Genomic DNA, 14,972 nt, shown 5'->3' on the forward strand with positions numbered 1-14,972 from the left:
TCAGTTGTATTTATTGAGCACTTACAGAGCCCTTGGAAAGTACAGTTCGGCAACAGAGACAATCCCTACCCAACATCGGGCTCACAGTCTAGAAGAGGGAGACAGACAACAAAATGAAACAAGTAGACAGGCATCCATAGCATCAAAATAGATAAATAGGATTTATAGACATATATACAGCATTCATAAAAGAAACAGAATAATAAATATGTACAAATATTCACCAGTGCTGTGGGGCGGGGAGGGGGGAGAGCAGACGGAGGGAGTCGGGGTGATGTGGAGGGGAGGAGGAGCTGAGGGAAAGGGAGGGCTGAGTCTGGGAAGGGCTCCTGGAGGAGGTGAGCTCTCAGTAGGGCTTTGAAGAGGGGAAGAGAGTTAGTTTGGCAGAGGTGAGGAGGGAGGGCGTTCCGAGACGGCGGGAGGACGTGGCCCGGGGGTTCGATGGCGGGACGGGCGAGAACGAGGCACAGGCATTTACTCTGTACCAGGCACATGGGGCTCACAGTCTTCATCCCCATTTTACAGATTAGGGAACTGAGGCCCAGAGAAATGAAGTGACTTGCCCAAGGTCACCCGGCAGACAAGTGGCAGAGCTGGGATTAGAACTCATGACCTTCTGAGTCCCGGGCCCGGACTCGCTCCCCGAGGCCTCTTACTCCCAGTCACGCAGTCCCGCTCCCTGGACGTAGCCAGCCAGTCAGGATGCTCTTTATTAGGTGCCGATCTGTACCATGCACTGTGCTAAACTCTGTGGCGGACGCCGGTTATCCAGTCGGGCTTGACCCCTTTCCCTGGGGCTCCAAGGGCTGGCAAAACCTCCCCTGCCCAGCCTGGTGGCCTTGGCCTCCTTCCTCTAGATTGTAAACTCGTTGTGGCCGAGAAGTGAAGTGACTCGCACAAAGGCCACAGAACCGACAAGTGGCGGAGCCAGGATTAGAACCCATGACTCTGACTCCCAGGTCGGAGCTCTAACCACTAGACCACGTGGCTTTTCAGCTGCTTCTTTCGGAGCGGCCCGAGAACCGGCAGAAGCCATGGTGGCGTGATGGCTTAATCCAGAGGGGCGAGGTGAGGGAGAGCCCCCTCCCCACTTATTTCTTCCGGCTCCCGTGCCCCCGCTCGCGACAGGCGGTCCATCAAAGCCCCGGGGTTGGCAGGGGGCATCGGGCCGGACCTGCCTATTTCCACCCCGACCCCCGAGTTGGGTGGCCACAGTGAAGTCCGGCGGTGACCCAGTGGAGCGGGACACACGGAGACCCGAAGGGTTTTCAGCTGCGCTCGGAAGGAGCTGGCGCGGAGGTTGGGGGGCACGGGGAGGTCAAGGTGGGGGAGTTGAAAGAGCCCCCCCGTTCAATCTTGGCGCAAAGAAACCATCTTCACCTGGCCCTGCCTCAGCTAAATGACTGGAGGAGAGGCTTGAGCCTATTCGTGTCTGTCAGTCGATCAATGAGTGGCATCACTGTGGAAAGAACCTGGGCTTCGCAGTCAGAGGTCATGAGTTCGACTCCCGGCTCTGCCACTTGTCCGCTGTGTGACTGTGGGCAAGTCACTTCACTTCTCTGTGCCTCAGTTACCTCATCTGGAAAATGGGGATTAACTGTGAGCCTCACTTGGGACAACCTGATGACCCTGTATCTACCCCAGCACTTAGAACAGTGCTCTGCACATGGTAAGCGCTTAACAGATACCAACATTATTATTATGATAGTAAGCGCTCAATAAATACTATTGAATGAACAATAAGGTTCAGGACAGTGCTTGGCAAACAGTAGGTTCTTAACAGATTATCATTATTACTATCATTAATATCATTAATAATAACATTATTGCTTTGTGATTTAATGGTCTAAAAGAAGAACTAATGAGCCGGGCAGAGCACTGTACTAAGCGCTTGGAATGTACAAATCGGTAACAGAGACAGTCCCTGCCCTTTGACGGGCTTACGGTCTAATCGACGGGCTTACTGTTATTAGTAATAATAATTATTATGGCATTTGTTAAGCGCTTACTGTGTACCAGGCACTGAGGTGGATACAAGCAAATGGGATTGTGTCCCACGTGGGGCTCATGGTCTCAATCCCCATTTTACAGATGAAGAAACTGAGGCCCAAAGAAGTGAAGTGACTTTGCCCAAGGTCACACAGCAGACAAGCGATGGAGCTGGGATTGGAATTTATGACCGTCTGACTCCCAGGCCTGTGCTCCATCCACTACAGTACTTATTAAGTGTGTACTATGTGCCGAACACTGTTTTAAGCTCTAGAGTAGAAAAGTTAAGCAGGTTGGATGCAGTCCCTGTCCCACTTGGGGCTCACAGTCTAAATAGGAGAGAGTAGGATTTAATCCTTATTTTACTGATGGGGCAACTGAGGCACAGAGAAGTTGTGACTCTCTCAAGATTAAACTGCAGACACGTGGCAGAGTGGGGATTAATTATTTTAATGTTGGTATTTGTTAAGCGCTTCCTATGTGCCGAGCACTGTTCTAAGCGCTGGGGTAGATACAGGGTCATCAGGTTGTCCCACGTAGGGCTCACAGTCTTCATCCCCATTTTACAGATGCGGTCACTGAGAAGTTAAGTGACTTGCCCACACACAGCTGACAAGCAGTGGAGTCAGGATTAGAACCCAGGGCCTCTGACTCTCAGGCCCATGCTCTTTTCTCTAGGCCACACTGCTCCTTTTCTTGACGCACCTGTACCTGTCAGTACATAGCCCGGTGGTCTGACTCCATCTTTATGCAGTCCTCATTTATTCCCCGATCTCATCCTACCATTCCCTTGCTATACCAATTTATATCCTTATTTTCCCTCCTTGCTTTGTTTGCCCCTGCCTGCCCTGCCCCAAAAATGAGATTGGGAGTACTTGGGGAAGCAGCATGGTTCAGTGGAAAGAGTCTGGGCTTGGGAGTCAGAGGTCATGAGTTCGACTCCCGGCTCTGCCACTTGTCAGCTGTGTGACTGTGGGCGAGTCTCTTAACTTCTCTGTGCCTCAGTTACCTCGTCTGTAAAATGGAGATTAACTGTGAGCCTCACGTGGGACAACCTGATGACCCTGTATCTCCCCCAGCGCTTAGAACAGTGCTCTGCACGTAGTAAGCGCTTAACAAATACCAACATTATTATTATTTTTTTTTGTAATCGTATTGGTTAAGCGCTTACTATGTGCCAGGCACTGTATTAAGCACTGGGGTAGATAGAAGCTAATCAGGCTGGACGCAGTCTTAATCCCTATTTTGTAGATGAGGTAACTGAGGCCCAGAAAAGTGAAGTGACTGGCCCAAGGTCACCCAGCAGACAGTAATAATAATAATTGTGTTTAAGTGCTTACTATGTGCCAGACATCGTACTGAACGCTGGGGTGGATGCAAGCAGATCGATTTGGACACAGTCCCTGTCCCATGTGGGGCTCACAGTCTCAATTCCCATTTTATTCATTCATTCGTTCAATCGTATTTATTGAGCGCTTACTGTGTGCAGAGCACTCTACCAAATGCTTGGAAAAGACAATTCAGCAACCAATAGAGACCATCCCTGCTCACAGCGGGCTCACGGTCTAGAAGGGGGGGAGACAGACAGCAAAACGAGTAAACAGGCATCAGTAGCACCATTATAAATAAATAGAATTATAGATATAAACACATCATTAATAAAAATAAATAGAATTATAATTCTAAACTTTTACTTATGTACACAAGTGATGTGAGGCGGGGAAGGGAGTAGGGGTGATGGGAAGGGGGAGCAGAGGAAAAGGGGGGCTTAGTCCCGGAAGGCCTCCTGGAGGAGGTGAGCTTTCAGTAGGGCTTTGAAGGGGGGAAGTGTGCTAGTTTGGCCAGTTTGAGGATTTTGGCGGGTGGTCAGTGTGGGGCCCACAGTCCTGGCCGCTCTGGGCACACCGTCAATCGGCCGGGGCCTATTCATTGAGCACTTTAAGCGGAGCGCTGAACCGAGCGCTCGGCAGAGTAGCCGCGTTCCCTGCCCTCGAGGATCTGACAGGGTACTGCGGAAGACAAGCGTCACGAACTCTCAAAGAAGGGTCTGTCAGAGACAAGTTTATTACTACTAGAGTTTCTTCCGGCGCTAGTAGGGAGGGGCGGTTGAGAGGCCGAGATGCCCGCCGCTGCTCAAGGCCAGCTCGGTTCTGAATAAACCAGACCTTCCTTTTTATACAGAACGGCATCTGATTTAATCCAAGTACAATCCAGGGTCAATACATCGGGTGAGGATTTCATTCATTCAGTAGTATCTATTGAGCGCTAACTATGTGCAGAGCACCGGACTAAGCGCTTGGAATGGACAATTCGGCAACAGATAGAGACCGTCCCTGCCCGATGACGGGCTCGTTCCCCAGACTGAGCTCCCCTTTTCCCTCTGCTCCCTCTACCCCCCCTTCACCTCTCCGCAGCTAAACCCTCTTCTCCTCCCCCTCCCCTCAGCACCGTACTCGTCCGCTCGACTGGATATATCTTCATCACCCAATTTATTTTGTTAATGAGATGGACATCACCTTGATTCTATTTATTTGCTATTGCTTTAATGAGATGTTCTTCCCCTCGATTCTATTTATTGCCATCGTTCTCCTCTGTCCGTCTCCCCCGATTAGACTGTAAACCCGTTAAAGGGCAGGGACTGTCACTCTCTGGTACCGATCTGTCCGTTCCAAGCGCTTAGTCCAGTGCTCTGCACATAGTAAGCGCTCAATAAATACTATTGAAGGAATGAATGGAAGGTGTTTGAACCCACTGGACCACACTTCAAGGAGTAGCTTCCTCTTGTTTTCAGCTACTCCTGGAAAGCACGGTGAAGATGTGGCGTGAACCTGTGATTGCCTTGGCAACCCGAGGCAGGCCTATTGCTGAAACGGTTTGGAGAGACGAGAAGGAGCAAAGCCGGACCTTGACCGTTAGGCTTCCACACTACGAGCAGCGGGGCTTAATTAATTAACGTGGGTATTGGTTAAGCGCTATGTGCCGAACACTGTTCTAAGCGGTGGGGCAGATACAGGGTCATCAGGTTGTCCCACGTGAGGCTCACAGTCTTATCCCGGCTCTTCCCCTTGTCAGCTGTGTGACTGTGGGCAAGTCCCTTCACTTCTCTGTGCCTCAGTTCCCTCATCTGGAAAATGGGGATGAAGACTGTGAGCCCCACGTGGGACAACCTGATGACCCTGTATCTACCCCAGCGCTTAGAACGGTGCTCTGCACAGAGTAAGCGCTTAACAAATACCAACATTATTATTATAATCCCCATTTTGCAGATGAGGTAACAGAGGCACCGAGAAGTGAAATGACTGGCCCAAAATCACACAGCTGACAGGTGGCAGAGCAGGGATTAGAACCCATGACCTCTGACTCCTAAGCCCGGGCTCTTTCCACTGAGCCACGCTGCTTCTCTGGAAAGAGCCCGGGCTTGGGAGTCAGAGGACGTGGGTTCTAATCCGGGCTCCATCATTTCTCTGCTGTGTGACCTTGGGGAGCCACTTCACCTCTCTGGGCCTCAGTTACCTCATCTGTAAAATGGGGATTAAGATTCTGAGCCCTATTTGTTGCTGAATTATACTTCCCAAGCGTTTAATACAGTGCTCTAGACACAGTAAGCGCTCAAGAAATATGAATGAATGAATGAGCCCCACGTGGGACAACCTGATTAGCTTGTATCTGTCTCAGTGCTTAGAACAGTGTTTGGCACATAGTAAGTGCTTAACAAATACCTCTACTATTATTACTTTGGGCAGAGCATCGTATTGAGCGCTGGGGAAAGTACAGTAGGGTTTGAAAATACGATCCCTGCCCTCGAGCGACAGTCTACTGTGTGCAGAGCACTGTACTAATCGCCTGGGAGAGTCCAGTGCGAAAGAATTGGTAGATAGCATCCCTGCTCTCAAGGAGTCGGTCAGTCAGTTGTATTTATTGAACACTTACTGTGTGCAGAGCACTGTACTAAGCGCTTGCGAGAGACCACGATGACGATATAACAGACGCATTCCCTGCCGACATCGAGATTACAGTCCGGAGAGGGAGACGGGCATTAATATAAAAATAAATTACAGGTGTGTACGTAGGTGCTGTGGGGCTGGGAAAGGGGATGTCTAAAGGGAGCGAGTCAGGGCGACGCAGAAGGGAGTGGGAGAGGAGGAAAGGAGGGCGCAGTCAGGGAAGGCCTCTCGGAGGAGATGCGCCTTCAATAAGGCTTTTAAGGTGGGGAGAGTCATTGTCTGTGGGATACGAAGAGGGAGGGTGATCCAGGCCAGAGGCAAGATGTGGACCGTGAGGCCGTTATTGGGTAGGGATTGTCTCTATCTGTTGCCCAATTGTACTTTCCAAGCGCTTAGTACAGTGCTCTGCACACAGAAAGCACTCAATAAATACGATTGAATGAATGTGGGTGAGAGTCAGTGGCAAAATAGGGGAGATCAAGGTACGAGCAAGAAGGTTGGCATTCGAGGAGCAAAGTGTGCGGGCTGGGTTGTAGTAGAGAAACCAGGTGAGGTAATAATAATAATAACGTTGGCATTTGTTAAGCGCTTACTGGGTGCAGAGCACTGTTCTAAGTGCTGGGGGAGATACAGGGGAATCAGGTTGTCCCCCGTGAGGCTCACGGTTAATCCCCGTTTTACAGATGAGGTAACTGAGGCACAGAGAAGTTAAGTGACTTGCCCACAGTCACGCAGTTGACAAGCTTCCCCGACTGAGCTTCCCCTTTTCCCTCTGCCCCCTTTGCTGCCTCTCTATCCCCTGCCTTCACCTCCCTCCAGCTAAGCCCCCTTTTCCCCCACCTTTCCCTCTGCTCCTCCCCCTCTCCCTCCCCTCAGCACTGTGCTCATCCACTCATTTGTAGATATTTTTATTACCCTATTTATTGTGTTAATGAGATGTACCTCCCCCTTGATTCTATTTATTTCTGTCGTTTTAATGAGATGTACATCCCTTGATTCTATTTATTGCTACCGTTTTCGTCCGTCTCCCCGGATTAGACCGTAAGCCCGTCAAGTGGGCAGGGACCGTCTCTATCTGTTGCCGATTTGTCCGTTCCAAGCGCTCAGTACAGTGCTCTGCACATAGTGAGCGCTCAATAAATACCATTGAATGAAAGTGGCAGAGCCGGATTTCGAACCCATGACCTCTGACTCCCAAGCCCGGGCTCTTCCCGCCGAGCCACGCCGCTTCGCTAAGGTAGGAGGGGGCAAGGTGATGGAAAGCCGACGGTGCGGAGTTTCCGTTTGATGCCGAGGGGGACGGGCAACCACTGGAGATTCTCGGGGAGCGGGGAGACGTGGCCTGAACGTTTTTGTAGAAAAGGAGCTGACAGTCTAGAAGGGAGGGAGACAGGCGCACCTCCAGCAGTGGTCCCTTGCCACGCCGGTGTGTCCGCCATCGGTGCCTCATTCATGCAATAGTATTTATTGAGCGCTTACTATGGGCAGAGCACTGTGCTAAGCGCTTGGAATGGACAATTCGGCAACGGATCCTCGTACGGTTTTCATTCTGCCTCGTCTCCTGATCCTCTCCGAAAGCCCCTCCTGCCCCGCTCACTGCCCCGGGCCAACCGATCCGTCCAGGGGCTGACTGGACTGTGCGCGGTCCTGAATGAGGGCCGCGACTGCCCTGGGTCCCAGCTGAGAAGACTCCGTATGTGGATTAGTAGCTTCCCCTTCCCATCGAACGAGGCGGGAAAGAAATCTGGGAGAGGATGGCCGTTTCCCAAGCCCCCTGCCCCGGGCAGCACGACCCGTGGCCACCCTCCTGCCTCTTCGAGGAGCCATTTGGCGTCAGGAAGAGATCTGAAGCCCGGAGTCCTCCCCGCCCCCCAAAGCGTCCCGACGGCCACCTGCCACCTCAAGTGGAAAGAGCTCAGTCAGGTAGGCGGGGGACTGGGGTTCGAGTCCCCACTCTGCCACTGGCCCTCTAGGAGACTTCGGGGCAAGACGCGTAACCTCTCTGGGCCTCAGTTCTGCTCATCTGTAAAATGGGGGCTTGCCTCTCCTCTCCGGGATGTTGCAAGCTCGTTGTGGGCAGGGCATGTAAGCGTCTGTTTATTGTTATTTTGCACTCTGCTCTGCACCAGGAAAGCCCACAGTAAATACTCCTGAATGAATGAAAGAAAACCAGGGAAATCGGGTCAGGAGCTCTTGGGGAAAATAAAGACAAGGTATATCCTCCTCCTCCTCCCCCTTCCCTGTTTTCTCCCTTTGCACCCTCTCCCCCATCCCAAGTTGGGAAAAAAAGAGGGCCCTTGAGTCATCCCTCCGGCTCCTGTGTCTGCCATACTTCTGTGATCTTGCTTCTGGTGCGTTCTCCCAACCACTCAGTTCAGTGCTTAGCACCACTCAACGGCTCCATAGATGCCAGTGAGGGATCTGCGGATTGGCCGGTGGTGTGACCGTCCTGTTTCTGAGGTCAGATGGGTTCTAATTCCAGCTCTGCCACTTCATAATAATAATCCTGGTATTTGTTGAGCACTTACAATATGCCAAGCACTGCTCTAAGCTCTGGGGTAGATACAAGGTTATCAGGTTGTGCCGCGTGGGGCTCATGGTCTCAATCTCCACTTTACACATAAGGTAACTGAGAAGTGAAATGACTTGCCCAAAGTCACACAGCCGGAGCCAGGATTAGAACCCACGACCTCTGACTCCCAAGCCCGGGCTCTTTCTGTGTGACCTTGGACAAGTCACTTTACTCCTCTGGGCCTCAGTTCCCTCATCTATAAAATGGGGATTTTAGACAGTGAGCCCCGTGGGGGACAGCGAATGTGTCCAACCTGACTAGTTCCAGTCTACCCAGCGTGGCTCAGTGGAAAGAGCATGGGCTTCGGAGTCAGAGGTCGTGGGTTCGAATCCCTGCCCTGCCACTTGGCAGCTGGGTGACTGTGGGCGAGTCACTTCACTTCTCTGGGCCTCAGTTCTGCTCATCTGGAAAATGGGGGTGAAGACTGTGAGCCTCACGAGGGGCAACCTGATTACCCTGTATCTACCCCAGCGCTTAGAACGGTGCTCTGCACATGGTAAGCGCTTAACAAATACCAACATTATTATTATTACCCCGGGACTCTGTACAGCGCCTGGAACATAGAATATGACTCTCCCCGGCTTCAAAGCCTTACTGAAGGCACCTCTCCTCCAAGAGGCCTTCCCTGACTAAGCCCTCTTTTCCTTTTCTTCCAATCCCCTCTGCGTCACCCTGCCCTGCCCCCTTTATTCATCCCCCCTCCAAGCCTCAGAGCACTTATGTCCATATCTGTAATTTTATTTCTATCTCTTAACGTCCATCTCCCCCTCTAGACCGTAAGCTTCTCGTGGGCAGGAATTGTATCAGTTATATTGTTGTTAATAATAATAATGTTGGTATTTGTTAAGCGCTTACTATGTGCCGGAGCACCGTTCTAAGCGCTGGGGTAGACACGGGGGAATCGGGTCGTCCCACTTGGGGCTCACGGTCTTAATCCCCATTTTACAGATGAGGTAACTGAGGCAACGAGAAGTGAAGTGACTTGCCCAAAGTCACACAGCTGACAAGTGGCCGAGCCGGGATTCGAACCCGTGACCTCTGACTCCAAAGCCCGTGCTCTTTCCACTGAACCACGCTGCTTCTTAATGCCGCTTGTTGCATTGTACTCTCCCAAGCGCTTATTACGGTGCTCTGCCCAAGTGCTCAGTAAATGCGGCTGACTAGTAAGCGCTTAAATACTACTAAAATAAAAGGGTGGTGGGACGGACAGCGCCGCGCACCCAGTAAGCGTTTAATAAATACGATTGAAGGAATGAAAGCAGGCCAGGGCCAGGTGTGGTAGACTGAGTCCGATTTTGAAGTCGGGAGTGGCCGGGACGAAGCCCAGCGGGCGGGTCTGAGCCGATTCTTCCTGGAGGGAAGTGCTGCCCTGGGAAGCCTGTGAATTCTCTCGGAGAGAGGGAAGTGGGAGCGATGAGCGTGGGGCCCTGTTGCTTTTTATTATTTCTTTTCTTTTATGGTATTTGTTAAGCACTTACTGTATGCCAGGCACTGTTCTAAACGCTGGGGTAGGTAACCAGGTTGGACACAGTCCCTGCTCAGTGTGGGGCTCCCAGTCTTCATCCCCAATTTACGGATGAGGGAACTGAGGCCCCGAGAAGTGAAGCGACTTGCCCAAGGTCGCCCAGCGGACCAGGGGCCAAGCCGGGATTAGAATAATAGTGTTGGTATTTGTTAAGCGCTTACTATGTGCAGAGCACTGTTCTAAGCGCCGGGGTAGATACAGGGTCATCAGGTTGTCCCACGTGAGGCTCACAGTCTTCATCCCCATTTTCCAGATGAGGGAACTGAGGCACAGAGAAGTCAAGCGACTCGCCCACAGTCCCACAGCTGCCAAGTGGCAGAGCCGGGATTCGAACCCATGACCTCTGACTCCCAAGCCCGTGCTCTTTCCACAGAGCCACGCTGCTTTCCCGGGCCCGTGCTCTATCCGGTGGGCCAAGGTGTGCAGAGAGCTGTCCTGGAGTGCTTACTCTGAGCAGAATGCTGTGCCGGGCATCCGTGTGGACGGGGATTTATGCTGGATGCTTGGGAGCATATAATAAAAATGGAGGGTTCAGTCCTGCGATCGAGGCATATGCAATCTAGCGTGGAGAAACAGGGCGACAAAAATTGTGAATACTCTGTGGGAACAAAAGAAAAAGAGTAAAAATAATAATAATGATGTTGGTATTTGTTAAGCGCTTACTATGTGCAGAGCACTGTTCTGAGTGCTGGGGGAGATACAGGGTATTTGGGTTGTCCCACGTGAGGCTCACAGTTACAGATGAGGGAACTGAGGCCCAGAGAAGTGAAGTGACCTGGCCACAGTCACACAGCTGACACGTGGATTCGAACCCATGACCTCTGACTCCTAAGCCCCAGCTCTTTCCACTGAGCCGCGCTGCTTCTAGAGTAGAGATGACTGCTAACAGCAACGGCCCAGTGGAAAGCGCGTGGGGTCGGTATTGAGAAGACCTGGCTTCTGTTCTCAGGTCCCGGTCCCTTGTGCACTGTGTGACCCGGGGCACGTCGCTTAACCTCTCTGAGCTCCGGTTTCCCTGTAAAATGGAGATAAGATACCTGCCTCTCTCTACCTCCCAGCAATGCCGTGCGGCCAGAATGCCATCCGTGAGGTGAAAGCGCTTTGGAAAGAAATGGATCGTACTTAGGGAATGCTGATTTATTAACAGTAGTAATAATGATGGTATTTTTAAAGCGCTTAGTACGTGCCGGGCACCGGGGTGGGTACAGGCTACGCAGTCCGTACGGAAACAGGGTAGAGAATAGATGAACGGGGAAATGGCGTCGGGAAGCCGGCGTCCGGCGGAGGGCTCGGGAGGGCCGTTGGGTGGGCCGGGGTCGTCCCAGCCCCCGAGGAGCCACGAGCTGAATCCCTCCCGTCCTCCCTGCCGGTCACGGGGCTCCCTCGGGGGCCGTCCCGCGGACGCCGGCTCGTCGCCCTGGACTCGTTCATCTTAACGACGCCGTTGATGGACATTTCGTTTCATCGGAACTAACTGTGTTCCGCCGGAATCAAGCACGGTCGATTAGGGATCCCCGCAACCGTCTAATCAGAGCCGATAATAATACTAATTGTGGTATTTTGTTAAGTGCTTACCGTGTGACAGGCACTGTACGAAGAGCTGGGGTGGGTGCAGGCTAATCGGGTTGGATACAACCCCTATCCCGCATGGGGCCCGTAGTCTTCATCCCCATTTTATAGATGAGGTAACTGAGGCACAGAGACATGGAGCGACTTTAGAGTAAGCGCTCAATAAATACCATTGAATGAATGACTGAATGACTTGCCCGAGGTCACGCAGCAGACACGTGGCGGCCACTTGTCAAATAAATGACAAGTGACATTAGAGTTGTCAAATGACAAGTGGCATTAGAACCCGTGAACTCTTGGCTCGCAGGCCCGTGCTCTATCCAGGATGCCGGGCTCTTGCCAATAATAGTCATTTTGATATTCGTTAGGGGCTAATTATGTGCCAAGCCCTGTACTAAGCGCTGGGGTAGATAGAAGCTAATCAGTCCCTGTCCCGCATGGGGCTCACAGTCTTAATCCCCATTTTCCAGAGGAGGGAATTGAGGCCCAGAGAAGTGCAGTGACTTGCCCTAGGTCACACAGCAGACAAGTGGTGGAGCCGGGATCAGAACCCAGGTCTTTCTGACTCCCAGCGAGCCGCACTGTGAATATCGAAACGTGTGACCCCGAAATCCCAAAAGAGGCCCCGAAACCCACCCAAACCATCGGTCATTAGGCCCGTCCCCGTCCCGTAAACGGGGGAGGGGAGTGTTTCCTTTGGAAATTGGCGGGGGGTCCCCTTCGCTTCTGAGTCCAGAATCGACCCCCGACCCTCACCGGCCCCTTCCTCCCAAACCGATTTCCCCGATTCGAGCAGCTGTCACAGCCACGGGCAAAGTGTCTGTCTCAATGTCAGACGCTTATCAGGCCTCGGATGGAACCCGCCCCCCTTCTAGACTGTGAGCCCGTTGTTGGGTACGGCTTGTCTCTATCTGTTGCTGAATCGTACTTTCCGAGCGCTTAATACAGTGCTCTGCACCCAGCAAGGGCTCAGTCTATACGATTGAATGAACTGGGTTCGAACTGAGCCCTTCTGGATGGATTGATTGACAGACTCCTCATCCGTAAAACGCTGGAAGCAGCTTGGCGTAGTGGATGGAGCATGAGCCTGCGAGTCAGAGGATGTGGGTTCTAATCCCGGCTTTGCCACTTGCCTGCTGTGTGGCCTTGGGCAAGTCACTTCACTTCTCTGGGCCTCAGTTCCCTCCTCTGTCAAATGGGGATTAAGACTGCGGGGCAGGGACTGAATCCAACCCGATTTGTTGGTATCCACCCCGCCTGGCACATAGTAAGCACTTAGCCAATACGACAATTATTATTATTATTATTATTATTCCTTCCTTTTTTCCATTGCTGGGATCTGGATAACCCTGCCGAGGGTCCAGTGGAACGAGCCGGGGTCTGGGCTGGGGAGACTTGGGGTCTCATCCTGGGTCGACTGATAGCGGACTGAGATCGCCCCGGGCCCTTCGCGGTTGCCGCTGCTCGCCTGCTCTCTCGTGGTGCTCTGCGACCCGCGGCAGGGACAGCGCGTAGGACTCGGTGCTGCACACCATCTCTAGTGGTTAGAGCCCAGGCCTGGGAGTCAGAAGGATGTGGGTTTTGATCCCGGCTCTGCCACTTCTCTGCTGTGTGACCCTGGGGAAGTCGCTTCACTTCTCTGGGCCTCAGTTTCCTCATCTGTAAAATGGGGATCAAGAATGAGCCCCAGGTGGGGCTCTGTCCGACCCGATTTGCTTGTATCCACCCCAGCACTTAGTGCCTGGCACGGAGTAAGCCCTTAAATACTATTACTATTATTATTATTATTATAACATTCTGCCCCCAGTAGACGCCCAGAAGCAGCATGGCTGCGTGCGTGAGCACGTTGGCTCAGTGGAGAGAGCGCGGGCTTGGGAGTCGGAGGTCACGGGTTCTAATCCCAGCTCCGCCGCTAGTCAGCTGTCTGACCTTGGGCAAGCCACTTACCTTCTCTGTGCCTCAGTTACCTCATCTGTCAAATGGGGATTAAAAAACTGTGAGCCCCACGTGGGACAACCTGATCACCTTGTATCCCCCAGCGCTTAGAACAGTGCTTTGCACATAGTAAGCGCATAACAAATACCACAGTTCACAGCAGGGATAGGAACAGGAAGGGAGGTCATTGTCATTCCAGCATTGTCGAGGGGCCCCGTGCAACTGGACCAGAGTCTGGCCCTGGAGAAGTATCCGGGGGGAGCGTGGGATTTCATTCATTCATTCATTCGATAGTATTTATTGAGCGCTTACTGTGTGCAGAGCACTGTACGAAGCGCTTGGAATGGACAAATCGGCAGCAGATAGAGACGGTCCCTGCCCTTTGACGGGCTTACGGTCTAATCGGGGGAGACGGGCAGACGAGAACAGTGGCAATAAATGGAGTCAAGGGGAAGAACATCTCATAAAAACAATGGCAACTAAATAGAATCAGGGTGATGTACATCTCATTAAACAAAACAAATAGGGTGAAACAAAATAAATAGGGTGAAAGGCGACGACCAGAGGTGAAACGATCCGGTGTTTGGAGAGGGAGACCGTGAGCGAGGGGCCATCTCCTCCAAGAGGCCTTCCCAGACTGAGCCCCTCCTTTCCTCTTCTAATAATAATAATAATGTTGGTATTTCTTAAGCGCTTACTATGCGCAGAGCACTGTTCTAAGCGCTGGGGTAGACACAGGGGAATCAGGTTGTTCCACGTGGGGCTCACAGTCTTCATCCCCATTTTACAGATGAGGGAACTGAGGCCCAGAGAAGTTAAGTGACTTGCCCACAGTCACACAGCCGACAAGTGGTAGAGCTGGGATTCGGACTCATGACCTCTGACTCCAAAGCCCTTGCTCTTTCCACTGAGCCACGCTGCTTCTGCGTCGCCCCGATTTGCTCCCTTTATTCATCCCCCTTCCCAGCCCCACACCACTTGTGCCCGTATCTGTCATTTACTCATTGACGTCCGTCTCCCCCAGCTCTAGACTGTAAGATGTATTGACGTCCGTCTCCCCCAGCTCTAGACTGTAAGCTCATCGCGGGCAGGGAACGTGTCTGTTTCTTGTCGTATTGTTGCATTATACTCTCCCGAGCACTTCGTACCGTGACTTCGATCGTATTTATTGAGTGCTTTCCGTGTGCAGAGCACCGTACTAAGCACTCGAGGGAGTCCAGCGCATCACTAAGCAGACACGTTCCCCGCCCCCCGCCGGCGCTTCTCCGTGTGACCTTGAGCGGGTCACCCGCCGTCCTCCTTCCCGGCCGAGGCCGGAGAGGCCTCTCTCCGACGACGGGGACGCGTGACGTAATGTCTGGCGGAGTGCGGTTTGTGTTCCTCTGCTGCTAGAATGCAAAGTGGTAGGGGCGGAGGATGGGGGCAGGGGAGGGGAGGG

The 14,972-nt window shown here is 52.4% G+C and overlaps 1 protein-coding gene across 1 annotated transcript in view; it reads left to right on the forward strand.

The window, feature by feature from the left end:
- MAST4 (microtubule associated serine/threonine kinase family member 4) overlaps positions 1-14,972 on the forward strand; it is a 193,174-nt gene that overhangs the window by 56,289 nt on the left and 121,913 nt on the right. The gene's annotated exons all lie outside the window — the stretch shown is intronic.

This window comes from Ornithorhynchus anatinus, chromosome 1 (genome assembly GCF_004115215.2).
Source record: "Ornithorhynchus anatinus isolate Pmale09 chromosome 1, mOrnAna1.pri.v4, whole genome shotgun sequence".
In the NCBI taxonomy this organism is placed as follows: Eukaryota; Metazoa; Chordata; class Mammalia; order Monotremata; family Ornithorhynchidae; genus Ornithorhynchus; species Ornithorhynchus anatinus.